Source organism: Triticum aestivum, chromosome 3A (genome assembly GCF_018294505.1).
Source record: "Triticum aestivum cultivar Chinese Spring chromosome 3A, IWGSC CS RefSeq v2.1, whole genome shotgun sequence".
In the NCBI taxonomy this organism is placed as follows: Eukaryota; Viridiplantae; Streptophyta; class Magnoliopsida; order Poales; family Poaceae; genus Triticum; species Triticum aestivum.
This window is the reverse complement of record NC_057800.1, coordinates 520,286,471-520,296,058: the sequence shown is the minus strand read 5'-3', so window position 1 is coordinate 520,296,058 and position 9,588 is coordinate 520,286,471.

Genomic DNA, 9,588 nt, shown 5'->3' with positions numbered 1-9,588 from the left:
CGCGCTGCGGTCGCCGTCGGGCACCTGCCTGCCTGCCTGGCCGGCAAGCAGCTCGCTGGAGCGGCGCTGGGCTGGGCCGGCAGGTGGGCCGGGTGCTGGCGCCAGGTAAGCTTTTCTATTTTTCTCTGTTTTCTGTTTTTTAATACTTCTGCAACTTTGTTGAATTAATAAAAATACTTAGGCAACTCCTAAAATCACCAAACTACTCCTGGTCCATAGTTGGATTATTTCCAACATGAAACATTTTAGTTTGGAGATATTTGAGCATTTAAATATTTTATATAATTTTAAATGCCCAAATTCAAATATTTATGATTTAATTCACAAACCCTAAGATGGCCTAGGAAAATGTGCATCACTTTTGGCAGAGGTTCTGATCCAAGACAAAAATGATGTGCATTTTAGAAGGGCATTTCAGGTTCATTGAAAAAGTTTTTAGTAAACCCTAATTGGTTTCAGAGGGGACTGGGGGTTCTGTCATCCCCATTTCAGGTTTCTGATGCAAAAATAAACATGATGCAACACTCTAATGCATGACTAGCTAGGGTGTGACAACTCACCCCCACTCAAAGAATCTCGTCCCGAGATTTAGGTTCCTCCGGAAAGAGGGCGGGATACTCGAGTCGAAGACGATCCTCCCTTTCCCAAGTTGCTTCATCCTCAGAATGGTGCGACCATTGAACTTTGAGAAACTTGATATTATGACGCCGAGTGGTACGCTCGACCTGATCGAGGATACGAGTGGGGTACTCTCGATACGTAAGATTATCTTGGAGATCAAGCGTTTCGTGGTCCACTCCACGGATAGGATCCGAGAAGCAACGCCTGAGTTGAGAAACGTGGAAGACATCGTGGACTCTGGAGAGATGCGGAGGTAGTTCCAACTGGTAGGCAACTTCTCCTCGTTTGGCGAGAATGCGAAAAGGTCCAATGTAACGAGGAGCCAATTTGCCTTTGATACCGAAATGATGGGTTCCCTTCAGAGGGGTAACCCGAAGGTAAGCCTTCTCGTCAATCTCGAAAGTCATAGCCTTATGTTTTCGGTCATATTGACTCTTCTGATGGGATTGGGCTGTTTTCAACTTTTCACGAACGATGCGAACTTGCTCTTCTGCTTCCTGAATCATATCCGGGCCAAAGAATTGTCTTTCCCCGGTCTCTGACCAGTTAAGGGGTGTTCGACACCGTCGTCCATAGAGAACTTCAAAAGGGGCTTTACCCAAGCTAGATTGATAGCTGTTGTTGTAAGCAAATTCGGCAAATGGAAGGCATTTCTCCCACTCCATTCCGAAAGAGATAACAGAGGCTCGAAGCATGTCTTCTAGAATCTGGTTGACGCGTTCTACTTGACCACTCGATTGAGGGTGAAAAGCGGTGCTAAAGGAAAGGCGGGTTCCCATAGCGTTTTGGAAACTTTCCCAAAATCGAGAGGTGAAAAGACTTCCTCGATCCGAGTTAATTTCCAAAGGAACACCATGGAGAGACACTATTCGGGAGATGTATAAGTCTGCCAGCTGACTAGCGGTTATACTCTCACGAACAGGTAAGAAATGGGCCACTTTGGAAAGACGATCGACAATGACAAAGATAGCATTATTCCCTCTCTTGGTCCTGGGAAAACCGGTAATGAAATACATACCAATTTTATCCCATTTCCATTCAGGAATAGCTAGGGGTTGAAGGGTGCCAGCAGGCCGTTGATGCTCTGCTTTTACACGACGACAGACGTCGCAATTAGCAATATACTGAGCAATTTCTCTCTTCATCCTAGTCCACCAGAACCTCTGGCGTAGGTCCTGATACATCTTGGTACTACCGGGATGAATGGTGAGAGGAGATTCATGAGCCTCCTTAAGGATCAACTGCCGTAGATGCTGGTTCTTGGGAACCACTAAACGGTTCTCAAAGTACACAACACCATGATCATTTGTGGAGAAACAACTAGCACCTCCGCTAGCAATGTTCTCCTTGATCTTAGCTATTCCCTTATCTCGCTTCTGGGCAGCGATGATTTGATCCATAAGAGTAGGTTTCGCCACCAAGGTGGAAGGAAATCCTTGAGGAACAATGTGAAGGTTAAGCTTCCGAAATTCCTCATGGAGAAGCGGTTGACTTTGTTGTAACATCAGGTTGTTACAATAAGATTTATGACTTAGCGCATCAGCCATGACGTTGGCTTTCCCTGGGGTGTAAGTTATTCCTAAGTCGAAATCTGTGATCAACTCGACCCAACGTCTTTGCCTGAGATTCAAATCCGGTTGGGTGAAGATGTACTTCAGACTTTGGTGATCAGTGAATATTTCGCAACGATTACCGAGGAGGTAATGTCGCCAGGTTTTAAGTGCATAGACTACAACTGCAAGCTCTAGATCATGAGTAGGATAATTCTCCTCATGTGGGTGCAATTGCCGTGAGGCGTAAGCAATTACATGTTGATCTTGCATGAGAATACAACCTAGTCCTTGTCGCGAGGCGTCGCAGTAGATAACAAAGTCCTTAGAGAAGTCTGGCGGTACCAGAACGGGAGCAGAAGTCAGGCGTCTTTTCAGTTCCTGAAAGCTGTGCTCACATTGTGGAGTCCACTCGAACTTTTTATCTTTCTTGAGGAGTTCGGTTAGGGGTTTAGCAACTTTGGAGAAATTTTCGACAAAGCGACGGCAATAGCTCGCTAAGCCCAGAAAACTCCGAACTTGCTTGACCGATTCAGGTGGAGTCCAATTAAGGACGGCTTGAACTCGCTCAGGGTTAACAGCAATACCTTTACCAGATATTACATGACCCAGATAGGTCACTTCTGACAACCAAAATTCACATTTAGAGAATTTGGCATAAAGACGATGCTCTCGAAGTTTCTTCAACACTAGCCTTAGATGTTCGGCATGTTCTTCCTCGTTCTTGGAGTAGATGAGTATATCATCAAGGTAAACCACGACGAATTTATCCAAATACTCCATGAAGATTGAGTTCATTAACCGAGAAAAGGTGGCTGGAGCGTTGGTTAAACCGAAGGACATGACGGTGTACTCGTATTGGCCATAATGAGTAACAAAGGCCGTTTTAGGAATGTCCCCGTTCCTGATTTTGATTTGATGGTAGCCCAACCTCAAATCCATTTTGGAGAAGACTGAGGATCCAGCAAGCTGATCATACAGGTCGTTGATCCTGGGGAGCGGATATTTGTTCTTGATTGTGACCAAATTGACAGGTCGATAATCTACAACCATCCGGTCCGTACCATCCTTCTTCTTGACGAAGAGGACGGGGCAAGCCCACGGAGATGAACTAGGTCGGATGAAACCCTTTTTCAAGGACTCATCGAGTTGTTTCTTAAGCTCGGCTAGTTCTAGTGGTGCCATCTTATAAGGTCTTCTAGCAATCGGGACGGTTCCTGGAATGAGGTCTATTACTAACTCAACATCCCTGTCGGGTGGAACACCTGGCAATTCCTCTGGGAAGACATCCGGAAAGTCACGGACTACCGGGACGTCCTCAAGGTCTGGCAAAGGGCTGGCGTTAAGAGAATATAACTGTCGCTTGGCTATTCGGGTCAAGACATTGACTATCTTCCCCGAAGGATGGGTAAGTTGAACAGTCCTAGAGAAGCAATCAATTTGGGCATGATGAACTGACATCCAGTCCATACCCAGAATGATATTAATATCTGAAGATTTGAGGGCTATCAAAGATGCGAGGAAAACAAGTCTGTCGACTTGGATTTCATTTCCATGGCTTACTCTAGAAGTTTGCCATTTGGATCCCGGAGTTTGAATTACCATAGAGGTTGGCATGTCACAGAATGCGATGTTATGCAAACGAGCATAATTTTCGGATATAAAAGAATGAGAGGCTCCTGTATCGAAAAGAACAGATGCCGGGTGGCAATTAACAAGAAGCATACCAAGAACGACGTTGGGATCCTCTTGAGCTTCCTCGGCAGAGATACAGTTGACATGGCCACGTGCAACGGTGGCCGGCTTGGCGTGGAACACTTTCCCTGTCGGCTTGCCACGGCCAACAGCTTTAGCAGATTGGTTGGGGTTGGTCTGGGGACACTCACGCATATAGTGGCCAGATTCCCCACACTTGAAACAAGTTACGGAACTGGTACGTGGAGGAGCATTGTTGGTTGGACCACCATAGGGCTTGGCTGGTGCAGACTGTTGAACGGGGCGAGGCGCCTGGAAGGATGGCCTCGGTGTGAACCTGGGTGGCAGGGCAGTGTTGGGCACCCACACGCGGCGCTTCTGAGGACCAGCACCGGATGAGGAACCCACGTCACGGCCATGCTTGCGTGTTGCGTCATAATCAGTCTGACCAGTCTCAGCACTGATGGCCTTGTTAACAAGTTTCTGAAAGGATGTGCACTCATGCAGACGGAGGTCGCGGCGAAGCTCAGGACTAAGCCCCTTACGGAACCTTGCTTGCTTCTTGGCATCGGTAGAAACTTCCTCAGTAGCATATCGTGCGAGGTTACCAAACTCCCTGCTGTAAGCATCCACAGAGAGTCGGCCCTGAGTGAAACTGCAAAATTCCTCACGTTTACGGTCCATGAGACCCTCCGGAATGTGATGTTCACGGAAAGCCTCGCTGAATTCAGCCCAAGTAGTGACATGGCCCGCTGGGCGCATAGCTCCATAATTCTCCCACCATAGACTGGCGGGGCCTTCAAGATGATATGCAGCAAAGGTGACCTTGTCAGCCTCAGCTACTAGCGCAGAACGCAGTTTGTGAGAAATACTGCGAAGCCAGTCATCAGCGTCGAGAGGCTCGACGGAGTGGTGGAACGTGGGTGGATGTAACTTAATGAAATCACTGAGCGACACCACGTTAGTCCTCTGATGGTGTGCTGTGTTCTGTTCAATACGCTCCAACAAACGGTTGGTCTCCCGTTTATTTCTCTCAGCTTCCATCATAACCTCGGCTAGGGAAGGAGGATGAGGCAGATTTGCATTCCTGACTTCACTGCCTTCGGCCTGCTCTTGAGGAGCAGGGTTAGTGCGCGTGTTGACCATCCTAGGTAAACAAGACAATGATTTAGTCAGAATGATAAGATTCCGACATAGGATACAGAATGTAAGGAATAACTCGGAATGCAAGATGATCATCCGTATGACATGGTAGATACAGAAACTGCTTCTTTATTCCATCGTCATACACACCATACAAGGTTTAGTACAAAACCAAACAAGGTACTATTACGGTGAAAGGAAGATTACATCACATCGGAGGCATCCCAAGCTCCTATACATTATTTTTCTACACCTCCGGAAGCGGTACAAACTAGGTCATATCCCACGAGTCACGCAGGACGATAGACGACACAGCTAGTACAAACTAGTGATATCACCACTAACTCAAACCGATCCGTAGTAGTCCTCGTAGAAATTACCTCCATAGCCTGGAAGCTCAACATGATCATCCGGGAACAGACGATCTCGTGGAGCTTGTGGACCATAGGGGCTAGGATGGGGTCTTGGACCAATAGACGGTGGCCTGCGGGGACCGCGAGGTGGGGAGATGCCTCCTACATCACGCCAACCCATCATGTCTGGCAGAGCAGATCTCACAGGATAGAAATCGCGCATATCCGAATATCCAGCTTGCACCGCCGGTGCAAACCGAGTCAACGTGGCCCAATGGTCAGCACGGGTATTAAAAAGCTCTAGCCTCAAGGCCCGATTTTCACGGTTCTTATCCTCGAGCATCTTAGTAGTGGTGCGAGTCCGTGAATCCTCCTGAGTGGGGTCAGCATAAATAGCCTGGAGATACCCTTGTGCTCCCGGAAGTGATCCTGGCATATACCGGAAATCAGAGTCCCGAAATAGGCCAGACCTGACTCGCATGATGGTCATCATAGAGTAGGCGGCGTCCTGCACAGCCATCTCAATAGTAACCCCGAGTCCATAGGAGCAGTGAAGGGGCTCGGTGGATCCAGGATAAGATGGAAATATCCTGACAGTGCAGAGATACTGACTTTGATTAAAGTCTCGGAATTGCTCTTCGACCGACTCATGATACCAACGGTATCCAGCCTCAGTCATTACCCTGACCAACATGGCGGTATGGCCGGGTACATCTAGGCATCGAGTCAGGCGAACCACTTGATTGAGGTCGCGAGTGGCCATCTGAAAGCACAACCATAATGCAAAGGCATTAGAATTTCTAGCAAAATTTCGGCAGCATAACAGCTGTAAATGCTCAAGAAGGATTTTGAGACATTTGACAAAGGATTTCATACACACTCAACATCATCATATCAAGTTCTGAGTCCATCCTAGCAACATGATGTGGTAGTAGAACTGTGCTAGGCTTGTATCCATCAAACCTATAAAGTACTACTGATTAGTAACACGTGATCCTGATAGAGAGAATAGATCCTAATTCCTTAACCCCCGGTGGAAGAATAGACTAACTCGGATCAGAATGTCATAAGATAAAGGAGTAAAAAGAGCCTTACGTTCCAACCCACAAACAATTCCCCTACATATAACTAAAGAATTTCTAGACTCGACATCGACCAGTTTGGCTTGGAGAACCTACAAGCAGTCCGGCTCTGATGCCAACGCTGTCAGGACCCCGACTCGATGACACATCGATCTAGACTGTAACACCTCATATCACTTTGCGGCCTCACGCACGGTATCCCCACGGGTGTCGCCTTACCTTTGCCCGGGACCGTTTGCGCCTTTTGGCTCACGTATATGATAGTGTCGCTAGCATCCATATGTTAAGGAGCCCGGGCTGACATGACTAGTTGTAAACCCAAAGTGGCACAGACTTACAGGGACAGGCATCCATGACCCAGCTTCGAACGTGTCGGTCATCAGCAAGAGGGTCCGGGCTGTAGCACTGGGCTAGCAGGACTCCGGTAAACCGGGCTGTAGTGGGCTAACAGGACTCCGATACTCAATGCGTGACATTTCCCCGAAGGGACAGACACCGGAACAAAGAAGGACACATGCCGGCCAGCCTAAGTGTTCCAGAGCAGTAGCAAGCTACCATGGCTCAGTGGTAACACTAGGAGACATTTCCCGGTAAGAGAGGCTACTAAAGATAAACAACTAGATAGTCAGATCCCACACATACCAAGCATTTCAATAACATACACACAGTATGCTCGATATGTGCAAATACAACATGGCATCACAACATGACTCTACGACACAAGTACTTTATTTAAGGCTCAGGGAGCCATACATAATCATACACACAGGTACGGGTCACACGACCCAGCATTCAAGTCATACAGTCATACAAACCAGCAGCGGAAGTAACTTGTCTGAGTACAGACAACTAGTAAAATAAAAGAGGCTTGGAAAGCCTAGCTATACTACGTGGTCCTTCACAAGCTCAGGATCACCACCTAGGCCTTAGCCTACTCATTGATGTCAACGTCTACGTAGAACCCATCAGAAGGGGTTGCAGCGTCTTCTGTAAAAATGTAAATTATAGCAACATGAGTACAAAGGTACTCAGCAAGACTTACATCAGATCCTACATACATGCATATTATCAAGAAGGGTTGGTGGAGTTGTTGCAGCAAGCCAGCTTTGACTCTTGGCTAGGCTAACCTACGAGACTCCAACTTGAAATGGTTTTGCGTACACGAGTCCACTACTCACCACTTCAATACACTACCAAGGATCCACCTCCGTCTTCCTACGGAAGAGCCATCCTCGGCACTCACACTTATCTTGAGGTTTTTAGTAGTTTCCATTTACTTGTCTATGAACTGTATAGGCAACCAAGTAGTCCTTTACCGCGGACGCGGCTATTCGAATAGATCATGATAACCCTGCAGGGGTGTACTTCTTCATACATGTTTCCACCACTTAGCGTCTGCACACGACATGTGCTCGGCAAACTTCAAGCGAAAGCCGACGTGGGTGTAGACCACGACCTACCTAAACACCTAAGTCTCTAGTCCAGGTTTATCGCCTATCCAGGTTCCATCCGCAGGGAGTCCGGCCGAGGTTTCCCATACGGCCCCGAACGATGTGAACAGGGTTCCCGAGATACCTAACGGGTATTCGGTACACCGTGCCACGTACCTACCGCATCACAACCCACCCCTACGGTCAGCGCTGTCCACGGCCTCCAGTAGGCTACAAACACCAGAAACTACTTGCAACTCCTGGACAGAGAACTAGGGTGGATAAGAAGTCGAGCGGGGTCATATTTCAGGGCCCAATGCATGGTAGTAGCTGTATCTTAAATCACACATACAGATCTCAGTGCTTAAGGTCGGTTTCAATGAAACAACCCACCATGTACTCCTACATGGCCTCTCATCGATACCTTTACCAAATCGTGTTTACCACACCACTCTCATTACCGACATAATCATTTCACTCTAGCCCATCACCCAGATGAACCAGACCTGACACGACTCTAAGCATAGCAGGCATAGCAAGGTAGGAACAACACATACATATGGCTCAATCAACTCCTACACATGCTAGTGGGTTTCATCTAGTTACTGTGGCAATGACAGGTCATGCATAGGAAATGGGTTCAACTACCGTAGCACACAGCAGTTTGAAACACGTTGTCTTAATGCAATAAAAGAGAGCAGGAGCGAGAACATGGGATTGTATCGATATGATCAAATGGTTGGTTGCTTGCCTGATGATTCGATGCACTGATACGGTTCTTCGTTAGGGTAATCACGGTACTCCTCAGAGGCAGAACCTGCCGCAAAGAACACCGATACACAACCATCACCAAACAATGTGCAACAATATGATGCATGCATGAAACATGGCAATATGAGTGAGTTGGGCTAATGCAACTAGGACCAGAAGGGTTTGAACCAATTTGAATCAAAGATTCAAATTTTAGACCCAAACATGGCCCTTTAAAGTGTTTTTCCTTGTTCTGCATTAAACATCAGGTTAACTTGTTTAATCATGCATGAAAATAGTACAGATGGATAGATTGGATTTTTCTGATCATTTTTCATATATAATTTGTCTGATTTGGAGTTACAAAATAAAAGTTATGAATTTTTTTAAAGTTTAAACTATATTCTGGAATTTCCTATATTAGATTAAATCCAGAAAATCAATTATTGCGTCAGCCTGACGTCAGTGTGACATCAGCAGGTCAACGGGACACGTCCGGGTCAAACCTGACAGTGGGTCCCACGTGTCAGTGTGATTAATTAAACTAAAATTAATTTAAACTAATCCTAATTAGTTAACAGGGCTGGGCCCCACCTGTCATTGACTCAGGGGAGTCAACCAGGGCCCACCCGTGGTCAAACCCGGGTCGGCTGCACCGGCGTTTAGCCGCCGGCGAGCCCGACGCGGCGACGGAAGTGGTTTTGGCCGTTTCGGCCACCAAATGGGTCGCGGAGACCACCGGAGAGGAGATGAGGTCGAGCCGCAGCTCTTGGTGGAGTCCGTTGGGGTCGGGGTGGCCAGAGTTGGCGCCGGTGACGACTTTGGCGGCCACCGGAGTTCGGCCAAAGTCGAACTTGTCGCTAGGGGGATCGGTGAGGTGCGGGGAGTAGCTAGTTAGGTGCTACGTGACGCGGTGAGCATGATGGACACCGTGGAGTGGCCGGAGGATGACCGGGAGCACGTC